This window comes from Budorcas taxicolor, chromosome 4 (assembly GCF_023091745.1).
Source record: "Budorcas taxicolor isolate Tak-1 chromosome 4, Takin1.1, whole genome shotgun sequence".
NCBI lineage: Eukaryota > Metazoa > Chordata > Mammalia > Artiodactyla > Bovidae > Budorcas > Budorcas taxicolor.
This window is the reverse complement of record NC_068913.1, coordinates 114,923,723-114,940,976: the sequence shown is the minus strand read 5'-3', so window position 1 is coordinate 114,940,976 and position 17,254 is coordinate 114,923,723.

Below are 17,254 nucleotides of genomic sequence, written 5' to 3'. Positions count from 1 at the left end.
GAACTGACACTGGTGGAATAGTGGCATCCAGGAGGCAGTGTCTGATTGATGGGAGGAGGGCTGATCAGAGATCTCAAGTTGTCACGTAGGAGGTCATGGAGATTTTCTCTAAAGGATGGGAGGATGGGATACATGGAGTGCTTTGGGGATAAGCAGACAGGTGGGACGAAGTGGCATGAATGGTGATTTGGAGGTAGAAGCATTATATGGGTGGGAAGAAGAGCACAAGTGAACTGTGTGAAACAGACACCACTACCATTTAATTACTTTGGACTAAACACTATGCACACGAGTTTGGGTGAACTCCAGGAGTTGGTGATGGACAGGGAGGCCTGGTGTGCTGTGGTTCATGGGGCTGCAAAGAGTCGGACACGACTGAGCGACTGAATTGAACTGAACTGAACTGAAACACTGTGTTTTATATCTTCTTCTTACTTAATACTTACAGCCACACTGGGAAGTACAGATTATTATATCCATATCTACATAAGTAAAAACAAGGTTCAGAAAAGTGAATAACTTCAACAACTTAGAGAATAAGTGTGGGGTTAGAGCCAGGAAGGGGACTTTGAGGACCCCAGGCCTATTGCTGTGTCCCCAGGGCTATTGTGTGTAGCAGAATGTAAGGAGATGGGGCTGTGAAGAAAAGTTTGCAGCCTGAGGTAAATCTGTCAATTCCAGGCCAAGGAGTATGACCTGAGATCTACAATGGGTGTCTCTTGAGCAACAGACACAGGATAAAGCTGAGTTGCATAATCTTGATTTGGTAAGAGGAGATTAAAGAGGTGAAACTGAGGCAAGAGGAAGTTACCATCTATCCACTGAAATTCCTGTTTTTCTTTCCCTTATCCCTTTTTTTCTGACTCCACCAATCCTGGGTTACCCAGTATCAGTCTAGGTCTCTCTTCCACTTCCTCTCCTATCTTTCTTGCACAATGTCTTTTTTAAAACAAACAAAGAAAACTGAAGTATAGTTGATTTACAATGTTATCTTAGTTTTGTGGGGCTTCTTAAGTGGCTCAGTGAATCTGCCTGCTGATGAATCTCTTGCAGAGGACACGGGTTCAATCGATCCTTGGGTCAGGAACATCCCCTGGAGGAGGAAATGACACCCCACTCCAGTATTCTTGCCTGCAGAATCCCACGAACAGAGGAGATTGGCAGGCTACAGTCCATGGGGTTACAAAGAGTTGGACGGGACTGAGTGACTGAGCATGTACGTGCTTAGTTTCAGGTGAACAGCAAAGTGATTCAGTTATACATACATACGTATTCTTTTTCAGATTCTTTTCCATTATAGATTATCACAAGATATGGAATATAGTTTCCTGTGCTACAAGTAGGCCCTTGTTAGTTATCTATTCTATATATAGCAATGTGTATCTGTTCATCCCAAACTCCCAGTTTATCTTTCCCCTCTTTCCCCTTTGATAACCATGTGTGTTTTCAATGTCTGTGAATCCATTTCTGTTTTGTAAATGAGCTCACTTGTATCTTTTTTTAGATTTGACATATAAGTGATATCATGTGTCTTTGTCTGACTTGCTTCACTTAGTGTGATAATCTCTAGGTTCATCCATGTTGCTGCAAATGGCAAGATTTCATTCTTATTTATGGGTGAGCAGTATCCCACTGTATATATGTGCCACATCATCTTTATCCATTCATCTGTTGATGGACTTTTAGGTTCACACAACGTCTTTTTAACTCTTGACCCCAGTTCTTGATCCCACTATACCAGGGAGTCTGAGAGACCCAACCTCACGAGAACACCCTTCCCTTCAGTCCTGGTTTGGGGTCCTGGCAGATTTGAGAACTGGTGAGTCTGAGGGTCACAAAGAATACAGAGGCACTAGATATTCTGGAAAGGCTGCTCCAGACTCTGCCCAAGCTGCTCCTCAGAGACTTCTTCAACTGAAGTACATACACACACACACACACACACACACACACACACACGCAAACACACACACACACACACACCACACAAACTCTGGTGTTTAGCCCCCAGCCCATTCCCAGCCTGTCCTGCTTTCAGGTCTTATTCTTTCTGAAGATTAGCATCCTTATGGAAGAATGTTTTTCAAAGGTTAATTTAATCTGGATACTGGCAAAGATTTTCTTTTTTTAAGAGACGAAGGATATTTCAGGGAGCAGACTGACTGTTAGGCTAGGGTGGTCAGAGATTGTTGCAAAACCTTTCTTATAAGCACGACCTACTGGCAGTGAGACACATTGACACAATGGCAGGAACTTGAATTCCTACCTAGAAAAAACTGTATTGTGGTTAACAAAGGGGGCTGTATTAACTCCAAATGCCCTTTTTCTGCTGCATTAAAATATATAGGGGCTTTCCCCCAGTCTTCCCCTAAAATCATCTCTGCCTCTTCCTATTAATACATTAGATCTTCCCTCTCTGAGTGTCCTTCAGTATTCATTATGCCTGTGGGTGACTTTAAGACTTTTGCATCAGCTCACAGTTGCTGGTTTGCTCCTGTGAGCCCCCTCAGCATTGGACATTCCCACTGTCATCTCAGCACTTGTGCCTCTTGTTAACACAAATAGAGTGAAAAAAATATGTGTTGAGATCAAAAGATGGAAGTTGTGGGCATCAGGCTGCCACTGTATTTTATGGGCAAGGCTCATAAAGTTTCTGAGCAGCATTTGTTTATGGTTAAAATGAAGGTTGTGGCCAATGGTCTGAGGTCTCTTCCTATGGTGACATTAAAGTTCCCCAATATTTCTTAGCATACCCAGTGAGCATGACAGTCCAGCTCACCCAAGAGCATGATCTCTTCCTCACAAACCCATAAATCCTCATAAAGCTGGTCAGAATGCACTTTTCACTTTGCAGGGCTGGCTCAGAGGACCAGTGCTCCCTGATGAGAGATCCTAAGTGGTGACCAGTCCAGGGGAGGGACAGTGACAAATCTGGGAAACTTACAATAAAGAGTCCTACCAGGGCAATGGCAATAAAAGCCAGCCTTCTGGGTCCTGGGGTTTTGATTCCTCGATTCATCTCAGAAATGTTGAGTTGGAGACATTCGAGGGTAAATTAAGCCATTTATACTCACCTTTTGGTACAAGCTTCCCTGACAGATGGTAAAGAATCTGCCTGTGATGCAGAAGATCCCTGGGTTTGATCCCTGGGTCAGGAAGATCCCTGATAGAAGGGAATGGCACCCCACTCCAGTATTCTTGCCTGGAGAATTTCATGGACAGAGGAGCCTGCTGGACCACAGTCCATGGGGTCGAGAGAGTCGGCTAGGACTGAACAACTAACACGTTCACTTTTTCAAACAAGGAGACAAGGGTGTACATGGCCCCTTCCAGGTAGCCCCAAGTTTCTCACTTCCCCACAAAGCACACTATTCACTTTAATAGCCCTTGAATTCTTACTGATTCCTTAATGTCGGTGGTGGGAGCAGACTCCATCCAGGAGATCCTGGACAGGCATGGAAGAATCACCAGTCTAGTGATGTGCCACCAGCAAGGTTCCACACTAGGTCTGGCAATGTCTTCTACTGTCTGCAGTTCTCCCCTCTGCAAATTACCATCTTTGCTTGATGCAGATTCTCTATCACTCATCAAAGTTTGTACCTCTTTACTACTATGGATACTGTTGAAAGTTCAGAAACTACAGAAGTAAAACCAATGAATTGCTGAAATAGTCATTGTAAAGGTTTATTTTGCCCATACCAAAAAGACAATTTGAAAGCTGGGAGCACTCAAAGCAGAACATGGAAGGGGCTCAGGGGTACGTTGTTACAAGACAGCTTAGGTTAGTGACAAGGCAGTGACTATTTTTCAAAGTGATGGTAATAATATTAGGATTTTCTTAAATGATGGGGAATTGGTGAGTGATTGCCTCATATCAGTTTTGGGGCACAGTTTAAGGTTTGCTTGTGAGTTCCAGAGACATAAGCAAGAAATGACCCAGTCCAAGTTAGTCTTTCAAGATAAGATAAATTAAACTTTGTATGACAACACTGGTTTTGTCTGCCAGGGAATTTCTAAGGCTGGTCTATATTTGTTTTTGACCTTAACAGTATGATGAGGGGTTTTGTTTGTGCATCTCAGCATGTCCCCAGGAAGTCTGTGTGTACAAGTGAGGTTAGGGCATTTCCCAGAACCGTCTCACATAGTAGGAATGAAACTTGTCACTCTATCTGTGTGCAGCTACATTACTTCCTGTCTCTGCCACAGCTGTTTTCTACCTCAACTCCTCCACCATTTTCCTTCCCCATCACAAAATGTTATGGTCACTTCACAGGAGAAAGTTAAAATGCTGGGCTATGTGCCTTTTACTCTTTATGTGAGATGGGACTTAGAATGAGGGAGAGTGGGAAAGCTGGGGAGAAGAGAGATCTTACTATGGAAAGGACAATTGATATCACCATAGAGATCTCATTGAACTGTTTTTTTTCCCCCCCAAATCAGGAATGACACCTAAGGAGAGGGATCAAGACGGTAGAGTAAGAGGACATGGAGCGCACCTCCCTCCTGCAACAAACACGTTAAAAATACATCTACATGTGGAACAATTAGCTACCTTTTGATCCTGCAACCTCACTTCTGGGCAGGTATGCAGAAAAGATGAAAACTAATTAAAAAAAATACACACACCACAGTGTTCATAGAAGCGCTATTTACAATAATCAAGGCACTGAAACAATCTAAAAGCACATCAACAGACAATTGGTTTAAATAGAATATAGATATTCTCAGTGAAATATTTGTTGTTACTATTCAGCTGCTAAGTCATGTCCAACTCTTTGTGACTGCATGAACTGCAGCAGAGGCTTCTCTGTCCATCTCTATCTCCCTGAGTTTGTTTAAACTCATGTCCACTGAATCAGTGATGCCATCCAACTATCTCATCTTCTGTCACCCCCTTTTCTTCTTGCCCTCAATTTTTCCCAGCATCAGGGTCTTTTCCAATGAGTCAGTTCTTCTCATCAGGTGGCCAAAGTACTGGAGATTTAGCTTCAGCATCAGTCCTTCCACTGAATATTCAGGACTGATTTCCTTTAGGATTGACTAGTTTGATCTCCTTGCTGTCCAAGGGATTGTCAAGAGTCTTCTCCAGCACCACAGTTTCAAAGTGTCAATTCTTTGGTGCTCAGTCTTATTTATGGTCCGACTTCTCACAGCCATACATGATGACTGGAAAAATCATAGCTTTGACTACATGGACCTTTGTTGGCAAAGTGATGTCTGCTTTTTAAAAAATACTGTCTAGGTTTGACATACATATTGTTCCAAGGAGCAAATTTCTTTTAATTTTGTGGCAGCAGAAATATTACTCAGCCATAGAAGTGAATGTAGTATTGCCATTTGCAGCAACATGGATAAAGCTAGAAATTATGATACTAAGTGAAGTAAGTCAGACAGAGAACGATAAAATTATAGGATATCACTTATATGTGGAATCTCAAAAATAATACAAATGAATCTATGTACAAAACAGAAACAGACCCACAGACATCAAAAACAAACTTATGATTACCACAGAAGAAACGGAGGGAATGTGTTATATTAGGAGTATGGAAGTAACAGATGCAAACTACTCTAGGTAAAACAGATAACAAGGGTTTATTGTATAGCAGAGGAAACTATATTCAATATCTTGTAATAACCTATAATGAAAGAGAATCTGAAAAATTATGTATATATTTGAATCACTTTGCTGTAGACATGAAACTAAAAATATTTTAAATCAAAACTATACTTAAAAAAAAAGAAGTGAAGAAACAAGACAAAGAGAAACAAAAACAAACAAACAAAAGACTGACACCCAAGATCTCAAAGTGACCTAAGAATGTCACTGATGGGGAGCAGCATAGAGCTACTGATTGACTTAAATTCTCATTAATTTATATATTTAGAATTTGAGTAGATTTTAAAAGAATAAAAATATAATCTATAATTTACAGCATAAAGGAGAGTTAAATAAGTTAAGTAATCTATAAGGCAGAAAGTAGAAAAAAAAGAAAGAAATCAAAGTCCATATTTATTTATAATTTAATGCTGAAACACCTGAAGTTTTCCCTTTCAAGTTAGCAACACAGCAAGGATGTCTTCTACCATTTCCTTTATCCAATATTACATTGGAAGTCTTAGCCAATGCAATAAGACAGGAAAAATTAGTTACAACAATTGGAAAAGAAAAAAGAAATCTGCTACTACTTGCAGGTGGTATAACTATCTGGAGATTCCCTCAGGTTGGTGGTGGCCCAATGGTGAAACAGGATTGTTTTCTTCTGAGTCTTCAAATACCACCAGGGCTTCATTCAGAGCAGGCATGGCAATGAGCATTTTAGACTCTTGTGGGCAAGCAGATGGCCACTTAGTTGGAATGAGTTCTTCTGCCTTCATTATGCCTATTAGCCTGAGCCAAAGTTGTGACTAGAAGGACCTGAGCTTAGCCTGTGGGAAAACAGGTAGAACAGGCGGGCACAGTTTAGTAAATGTATACCATCAACTGTTCATGTCAGGAGTTAGAGATGGAATCTGTCAGCCAAGTTTCTGGGTAATTATTTTTTACTGGCAGTTTGGAATATAACTGTTCCCTTGGTATGTGTTTGTTCATGAAATAACACTGCAAAAATGGGCAAATGCTGACAATATGGACAAAACTGGGCAAAAATCACTGAAGAACAGAAAACAGGATCTCTAATAGTAAAGTGGGGCTATACGGTGCAAATTTCCACTCTATATTGCAAATTGTCAATACCATCCAAGATCTAGTCCCTGGAATTGGCTTTGTGTTTCTGTGCATTGCTTGGTCAACTCAGAGAGTTGGAAGTACTACGTCCTATTAGATTTGGACTACTGCTAATAAAGTCTGGGTTAGGGAGAAGAAGGAAGTTCTTTCAGAGACTGTGACACCCATTTGGGGGGATAATTGGAGATGGTTGCAGCCCAGTGTCCCTCCCCAGTACCCCACCAGAAGAGGAATACAAGGAAGGTACAAGCTGCACCAACTCCCCTGTCATAGCTGTGGAACCTGCACCAGGAGAGAGGAGATAGTGACACAAATTGTTTAAAAGAAAAAGAGCAACACCTTTGCCATAGTTGGCGTTCCTGTGTTTGAAGTCAAGCCCTGAGCCTTTGGAGTGGGAGAACAAACATTCAAATTATAGGGGTCTCAGAAGAAGAGAAAGAGAAGGTTTTGAAGAGATTATAGTTGAAAATTTCCCCAAGATGGAAAAGGAAATAATCAATCAAGTTCAAGTGGTGCAAAGAGTCCCACACAGGATAAACCCAAGAAGAAGCATGCCAAGACATGTACTAATCAAACTAACATATACTTAGCACAAATAAAGAATATTAAAAGTAGCAAGGGGAAAACAACAAGTAATATACAACAAAACCCCATAAGTTTAACAGCTGATCTTTCAGCAGAAACTCTGCAGGCCAGAAGGGAATGGCAGGATATATTTAAAGTACTGAAAGGGGAAAAATCTACAACCAAGATTACTGTACCCAGCAAGGATCTCAAAATTGATGGAGAAATAAAAAGCTTTTCAGACAAACAAAAGTTAAGAGAATTCAGTACCACCAAACTAGCTTGACAACAAATGTTAAAGGGACTTATATAGTCAATAAAACAAGAGAAGAAAAAGATGTACAAAATCAATCCCAAACAATTAAGAAAATGGCAATAGGAACATATATATCAATAATTACTTTAAATGTAAATGGATTAAATTCTCCAACCAAAAGACAGACTGGCTGCATGGATACAAAAACAAGACTCATATATATGCTGTCTACAAGAAAGCCACTTCAGACCTAAAGATACATAGACTGAGAGGATGGAAAAATATATTCCATGCAATGGGAGACAAAAGAAGTTGGAGTAGCAATCCTCATATCAGACAAAATAAACCTTAAAGAGTACAAAAAAGATCTTCACAACCAAGATAATCACAATGGTGTGATCACTCACCTAGAGCCAGACATCCTGGAATGTGAAGTCAAGTGGGCCTTAGAAAGCATCATTATGAACAAAGCTAGTGGAGGTGATGGAACTCCAGTTGAGCTATTTCAAATCCTGAAAGATGATGTTATGAAAGTGCTGCACTCAATATGCAAGCAAATTTGGGAAACTCAGCAGTGGCCATAGGACTGGAAAAGGTCAGATTTCATTCTAATCTCAAAGAAAGTTAATGCCAAAGAATGCTCAAACTAGCACACAATTGCACTCATCTCACATGCTAGTAAAGTAATGCTCAAAATTCTCTAAGGCAGGCTTCAGCAATTCGTGAACTGTGAACTTTCTCATGTTGAAGCTGGTTTTAGAAAAGGCAGAGGAACAAGAGATCAAATTGTCAGCATCTGCTGGATCATGGAAAAAGCAAGAGAGTTCCAGAAAAACATCTATTTATGCTTTATTGACTATGCCAAAGCCTTTGACTGTGTGGATCACCACAAACTGTGGGAAATTCTTCAAGAGATGGGAATAGCAGACCACCTGACCTGCCTCTTGAGAAACCTATATGCAGGTCAGGAAGCAACAGTTAGAACTGCACATGGAACAACAGACTGGTTCCAAATAGGAAAAGGAGTATGTCAAGGCTATATATTGTCACTCTGCTTATTTAACTTATATGCAGAGTACATAATGAGAAACGCTGGGCTGGATGAAGCACAAACTGGCATCAAGATTGCCAGGAGAAATATCAATAACCTCAGATATGCAGATGACATCACCCTTATGGCAGAAAGTGAAGAGGAACTTAAAAGCCTCTTGATGAAAGTGAAAGAGGAGAGTGAAAAAGTTGGCCTAAAGCTCAACATTCAGAAAACTAAGACCCTGGCATCCGGTCCCATCACTTCATGGGAAATAGATGGGGAAACAGTGTCAGACTTTATTTTCTGGGGCTCCAAAGTCACTGCAGATGGTGACTGCAGCCATGAAATTAGAAGACGCTTAAGGAGAAGGCAATGGCAACCCACTCCAGTACTCTTGCCTGGAAAATCCCATGGACAGAGGAGCCTGGTAGGCTGCAGTCCATGGGGTCACTAAGAGTCAGGGACGACTGAGTGACTTCACTTTGACTTTTCACTTTCATGCATTGGAGAAGGAAATGGCAGTCCACTCCAGTATTCTTGCCTGGAGAATCCCAGGGACAAAGGAGCCTGGTGGGCTGCCGTCTATGGGGTCACACAGAGTCAGACACGACTGAAACGACTTAGCAGCAGCAGCAGCAAGGAAAGTTATGACCAACCTAGATGGAATATTCAAAAGCAGAGACATTACTTTGCCAACAAAAGTCCGTCTAATCAAGGCTATGGTTTTTCCAGTGGTCATGTATGGATGTGAGAGTTGGACTGTGAAGAAAGCTGAGCACCGAAGAATGGATTCTTTTGAACTGTGGTGTTGGATAAGACTCTTGAGAGTCCCTTGGACCGCAAAGATATCCAACCAGTTCATTCTAAAGGAGATCCGTCCTGGGTGTTCTTTAGAAGGACTGATGTTGAAGCTGAAACTCCAATATTTTGGCCACCTCATGTGAAGAGTTGACTTATTAGAAGAGACTCTGATGCTGGGAGGGATTGAGGGCAGGAGGAGGAGGGGATGAGATGGCTGGATGGCATCACTAACTCGATGGATGTGAGTCAGAGAACTCCAGGAGTTGGTGATGGACAGGGAGGCCTGGCGTGCTGCAGTTCATGGGGCCACAAAGAGTTGGACATGACTGAGCGACTGAACTGACTGAACTGAAGAGATAAGGAAAGACACTGCATAATGATCAAGGGATAAATCCAAGAGAAAGATATAACAATTGTAAATGTCTATGCACCCAACATAGGAGGAACTCAATATATAAGACAAACACTAACAGACATAAAAGGAGAAATTGACAGTAACACAATAATAGTAGGAGAATTTAACACTCCACTCACACCAATGGACAGATCATCAAAACAAAATTAATAAGGAAACACAAGTCTTAAATGATACATTAGATGAGATGGATCTCATTGATATCTTCAGAACATTCCATCCAAATGCAGAAGAATACACTTCCTTCTCAAGTGCATGTGGAACATTCTCCAGGATGGACCACATCTTGTGTCACAAACCAAACCTCAGTAAATTTAAGAAAATTGAAATCATATCAAACATCTTTTTGAGCCACAATGTTCTGATACTAGATATCAATTACAAGAAAAAAATGTAAAAAACACAAACACATGGAGATTAAACAATACATTTCTATATAACCAACAGGTTACTGAAGATATCAAATGGGGAAATCAGAAAATTTCTAGAAACAAATGACAGTAAAACATGCATCCCTATGGGATGCAGCAAAAGCAGTTATATGGGGGAAATTTATAGCAGTACAATCCTACCCAAGAAACAAGAAAAACATCAAATAGACAACCTAACTTTTCACCTAAAACAACTGGAAAAAGAAGAACAAAAAACCCTCAAAGTTAGTAGAAGGAAAGACATCATAAAGATCCAAGCAGAAATAAATGAAAAAGAAATGAAAGAAACAATCAGTTCAGTTCAGTTCAGTTCAGTCGCTCAGTTGTGTCCGACTCTTTGCGACCCCATGATCTGTAGCACGCCAGGCCTTCCCTGTCTATCACCAACTCCCGGAGTCCACTGAAGCCCATGTCCATTGTGTTGGTGATGCCATCCAACCATCTCATCCTTTGTCATCCCCTCCTGCCCTCAATCTTTCCCAGCATCAGAGTCTTTTCCAATGAGTCAGCTCTTCACATCAGGTGGCCAAAGTATTGGAGTTTCAGCTTCAACATCAGGCCCTCCAATGAACACCCAGGGCTGATCTCCTTTAGAATGGACTGGTTGGATTTCCTTGCAGTCCAAGGGACTCTCAGGAGTCTTGCCAACACCTCAGTTCAAAAGCATCAATTCTTTGGCACTCAGCTTTCTTCACAGTCCAACTGTCCAGCACATCCATACATGACCACTGGAAAAGCCATAGCCTCGACTAGACGGACCTTTGTTGGCAAAGAGATGTCTCTGCTTTTTAATATGCTGTCTAGGTTACTCATAACTTTCCTTCCAAGGAGTAAGTGTCTTTTAATTTCATGGCTGCAATCACCATCGCAGTGATTTTGGAGCCCAGAAAATTAAGTCAGCCACTGTTTCCACTGTTTTCCCATCTATTTGCCATGAAGTGATGGGACCAGATGCCATGATCTTAGTTTTCTGAATGTTGAGCTTTAAGCCAACTTTTCCACTTTCCTCTTTCCCTTTCATCAAGAGCCTCTTTAGTTCTTCCTCATTTTCTGCAATAAGGGTGGTGTCATCTGCATATCTGAAGTTATTGATATTTCTCCTGGCAATCTTAATTCCAGCTTGCGTTTCCTCCAGCCCAGCATTTCTCATGATGCTCTCTGCCTGTAAGTTAAATAAGCAGGGTGACAATATACAGCCTTGATGTACAATAGTAAAGATTAATAAAGCTAAAAGCTGGCTTTCTGAGAAGATAAACAAAATTGACATAAAGAGAAAAGAGAAAAGAATCAAATCAACAAAATTAGAAATGAAAAAGGAGAGGTTACAATATACAGTGCAGAAATACAAAGGATTATAAGAGGCTATTATGACCAACTATATGGCAATAAAAAGGATAATCTGGAAGAAATGGACAGATTCTTAGAAAAGTTCAATCTTCCAAGACTGAACAAGGCAGAAATAGAAATTATGAACAGCCCAATTACAAGCACTGAAATTGAAGCTGTGATCAAAAATCTCTCAAAGAACAAAAGCCTATGACCATATGGTTGCACAGGAGAATTCTATCAAACATTTAGAAAAGAGTTAATGCCTATCCTTCTAAAACTGTTTCAAAAAATTGCAGAGGAAGGAACACTTCCAAACTCATTATATGAGGCCACCAGCACCCTGATACCAAACCAGACAAAGACAACACACAAAAAAAGAAACCTACAGGCCAATATCACTGATGAACATAGATGCAAAAATCCTGAACAAAATTTTAGCCACCAGAATTCAGCAACACATCAAAAAGCTCATACACCATGATCAAGCTGGGTTTATTCCAGGGATGCAAGGATTACTCAATATATGGAAATCAATCAATGTGATACACCATATTAACAAATTGAAAGATAAAAACCATATGATCATCTCAATAGATGCAGAAAAACCTTTGACAAAATTTAGCATCCACTTATAATTTAAAACACTTCAAAAAATGGGCATAGAAGGAACTTACCTCAACATAGTAAAGGCCATATATGATAAACTTACAACAAACATTATTCTCAATGGTGAAAAACTGAAAGCATTCCCCTTAAGATCAGGAACAAGACAAAAAAAAAAGTGTCCACTTTCACTACTATTACTCAACATAGTTCTGGAAGTCCTAGTTACAGCAACCAGAGAAGAAAAAGAAATAAAATGAATCCAGATCAGAAAAGAAGTAAAGCTCTCACTGTTTGCAGATGACATGCTACTGTACATAGAAAATCCTGAAGATAGTATCAGAAAATTACTAGAGTGAATCAGTGAATTTAGCAAAGTTGTAGGATACAAAATCAATACACAGAAATCACTTGCATTTCTATATACTAACAATGAAAAGTCAGAAAGAGAAATTAAGGAATCAATCCCATTCACCATTGCAACACAAAGAATTAAATATCTAAGAATAAACATACCTAAGGAGACAAAACAACTGTACACAGAAAATTATAAGACACTAATGAAAGAAATCAAATATGACATAAACAGACGGAGAGATATTCCATGTTCCTGGGTAGGAAGAATCAATATTGTGAAAATGACTATACTATCAAATGCCATCTACAGATTCAATGCGATCCCTATTAAATTACCAATGACATTTTTTTTACAGAACTAGAACAAAAAATTTCACAATTCATATGGAAACACAAAAGACCCTGAATAACCAAAGCAGTCTTGAGAAAGAATGCAGCTGGAGGAATCAAGCCTCCTGACTTCAGATTATACTACAAAGTTACAGTCATCAAGACAGTATGGTACTGGCACAAAAATAGAAATATAGACCAATGGAACAAGATAGAAAGTTCAGAAATAAACCCATACACCTATGGGTACCTTATTTTTTTTACAAAGAAGGCAAGAATATACAATGGGGCAAACACAGCCTCTTCAATAAATGGTGCTTGGAAAACTGGACATCTACATGTAAAGAATGAAATTAGAACACTTCCTAACACCATACACAAAGATAAACTCAAAATAGATTAAAGACCTAAAAGTAAGATGAGAAACTATAAAACTCTTAGAGGAAAACATAGGCACTACACTCGATAACATAAATCAAAGCAAGATCCTCTATGACCAACCTCCTAGAGTAACAGAAATAAAAACGAAAGTAAACAAGTGGGACCTGATTAAACTTAAGTGCTTTTGCAAAGCAAAGGAAACTATAAGCACGGTGAAAACACAACCCTCAGAATGGGAGAAAATAATAGCAAATGAAAGAACTGACAAAGGATTGATTTCTAAAATATACAAGTAGCTCATACAACTCAATACCAGAAAAACAAACAACCCAATCAAAAAGTGGGAAAAAGACTTAAACAGACATTTCTCCAAAGAAGACATGCAGATGGCTAACAAACACAAGAAAAGATGTTCAACATCACTCATTATTATAGAAATGCAAATCAAAACTACAATGAGATATCATCTCACACCAGTCAGAATGGCCATCATGAAAAAGTCGACAAAGAATAAATGCTGGAGAGGGTGTGAAGAAAAGGGAATACTCTTGCACTGTTGGTGGGAATGTAAATTGATATAATCACCATGGAAGACAGTACAGATATTCCTTAAAAAGCTAGGAATAAAACCACCATACGACCCAGCAATCTCACTCCTAGGCATATACCCTGAGGAAACCAAAATTGAAAAAGACACATGTATCCTATTGTTCCTTGCAGCACTATTTACAATAGCTAGAACATGGAAGCAACCGAGATGTTCATTGAGAGATGAATGGATGAGGAGGTTGTGGTACATATACATAACGGAATATTCAGTTCAGTTCAGTTCAGTCGCTCAGTCGTGTCTGACTCTTTGCAAACCCATGAATGGCAGCAGGCCAGGCCTCCCTCAGTTCAGTTCAGTTCAGTCGCTCAGTCGTGTCCGACTCTTTGCGACCCCATGAATCGCAGCACTCCAGGCCTCCCTGTCCATCACCAACTCCTGGAGTTGACTCAGACTCACATCCATCGAGTCAGTGATGTCATCCAGCTATCTCATTCTCTGTTGTCCCCTTCTCCTCCTGCCCCCAATCCCTCCCAACATCAGAGTCTTTTCCAATGAGTCAACTCTTCGCATGAGGTGGCCAAAGTACTGGAGTTTCAGCTTCAACATCAGTCCTTCCAATGAACACCCAGGGCTGATCTCCTTTAGAATGGACTGGTTGGATCTCCTTGCAGTCCAAGGGACTCTGAAGAGTCTTCGCCAACATCACAGTTCAAAATCATCAATTCTTCAGCACTCAGCCAACGGGAATTTCCTGTGTGTCTCAGGAAACTCAAACAGGGACTCTGTATCAACCTAGAGGGGTGGGATGGGGAGGAAGATGGGAGGGAGTTTCAAAAGGGAGAGGATATATGTACACTTTATGGCTGATTCATGTTGAGGTTTGACAAAAAACAGCAAAATTCTGTAAAGCAATTATACTTCAATTAAAAGTAAATAAAAAAATAAAGTCTGGGTTAAAGGGCTTATTTTTTGATGAAAGACTTTAAGTTATTTATTTTTTGACTGCACTGGGTCTTTGTTGATTTGTACGGGCTTCTCTAGTTGTGGTGAGAAAGAACTACTCTTTGTTGTGGTGTGTGGGCTTCTTATTGCCATGGCTTCTCCTGATGCAGAGCACAGGCTCTAGGCACACAGGTTTCAGTAGTTGTGGCATGCAGGCTCAGTAGCTGTGGTGAACAGACTTAGTTGTTCTGTATCATGTGGAATCTTCCCAGACCAGGGATCAAACCCATGTCCCCTGCATTGGCAGGTAGATTTCTATCCACTGTATCACCAGGGAGGTCTTGATGAAAGCTTTTTTTGCATCACTAGCCCATTTTCAGTGTTAGCTCACAGAAAAATTTTAGATTATTATATAGTGAAATTATCTTATTTGTAACACCTCCAGTCTGTTCTTTAAATTTATTTTTGAAGAGATATCATTTAAGAATTTTCAAAATAATTATTTAGCTGCTTTCAGTGCAGGGTCCTAACTTCTCAATATCACTTTCATTCCAGGCCTAAGGATGTCTTGTTGCAAATATTATTTAGAATAATAGTTATTTTCTGGGGAATGAAAGAGAACAGAAAAATAAATACAAAAAGGCAAAATGGTTGTCTGAGAAGGCCTTACAAATAGCTGAGAAAAGAAGAGAAGCTAAAGGCAAAGAGGAAAAGGAAAGATATACTCATTTAAATGAAGACTTCCAAAGAATAGCAAGGAGAGATAAGAAAGCCTTCTTCAGTGATTAATGCAAAGAAATAGAGGAAAACAATAGAATGGGAAAGACTAGAGATCTCTTCAAGAAAATCAGAGATACTGAGGGAACATTTCATGCAAAGATGGGCACAATAAAGGACAGAAATGGTCTGGACCTAACAGAAGCAGAAGATATTAAGAAGAGGTGGCAAAAATACACAGAAGAACTGTACAAAAAAGAATTTCATGACCCAAATAACCATGATGATGTGATCACTCACCTGGAGCCAGACATCCTGGAGTGCGAAGTTAAGTGGGCTTTAGGAAGCATCACTATGAACAGAGCTAGTGGAGGTGATGGAATTCCTGTTGAGCTATTTCAAATCCTAAAAGATGATGCTGTGGAAGTGCTGCACTCAATATGCCAGCAAATTTGGAAAACTCAGCAGTGGCCACAGGACTGGAAAAGGTCAGTTTTCATTCTCAACCCAAAGAAAGACAATGCCAAAGAATGCTCAAACTACTGCACAATTGCACTCATCTCATACACTGGCAAAGTTATGCTCAAAATTCTCCAAGTGAAGCTTCAACAGTCCATGAACTGAGACCATCTAAATGTTCAAGCTGGATTTTGAAAAGGCAGAGGAACCAGAGATTAAATTTGCCAACATCTATTGGATCATAGAAAATGCAAGGGAGTTCCAGAAAAATACCTATTTCTGCTTTACTGACTATGCCAAAGCTTTTGACTGTGTGGATCACAACAAACTGTGGAAAATTCTTCAAGAGGTGGGGATACCAGACCACCTTACTTGCCCCCTGAGAAATCTGTGTGCAGGTCAAGAAGAAACAGTTAGAACTGGACATGGAATAACAGATTGGTTCCAAATTGGGAAAGGACTATGTCAAGGATATATATTGTCATGCTGCTTATTTAACTTATATGCAGAGTACATCATGTGAAATGCCCGGCTGTATGAAACACGAGCTGGACTCGAGATTGCCAGGAGAAATATCAATAACTTCAGATATGCTGATGACACAACCCTTATGGCAGAAAGCAAAGAGGAATTAAAGAGCCTCTTGATGAAAGTGAAAGAGGAGAGTGAATAAGCTGGCTTAAAATGCAACATTTAAAAAAAATGAAGATCATGGCATGTGGTCCCATCACTTCATGGCGAATGGATGGGGAAACAATGGAAACAGTGACAGACTTTCTCTTCTTGGGTTCCAAAATCACTGCTATCATGGCTGCAGCCATGAAATTTAAAGATGCTTGCTCCTTGGAAGAAAAGCTATGACCAACCTAGACAGCATATTAAAAAGCAGAGACACTACTTTGCCGACAAAGGTCCATCTAGTCATAGCTATTGTTTTTCTGGTAATCACGTATGGATGTGAGAATTGGACCATAAAGAAAACTGAGCACCAAAGAATTGATGCTTTTGAACCGTGGTGTTGGAGAAGACTCTTGAGAGTCTTTTGGACTGTAAGGAGATCAAACCAGTCCACCCTAAAGGAAACCAGTCCTAAATATACGTTGGAAGGACTGATGCTTAAGCTGAAACTCCAATACTTTGGCCACCTCATGCGAAGAGTTGACTCCTTAGAAAAGACCCTGATGCTGGGAAAGATTGAAGGCAAGAGGAGAAGGGGGAGACAGAGGATGATATAGTTGGATGGCATCACTGACTCGATGGACAGGAGTTTGATCAAGCTCAGGGAGTTGGTGATGGACAGGGAAGCCTGGCGTGCTGCAGCCATGGGGTAGCAAAGAATTGGACACAACTGAGTGACTG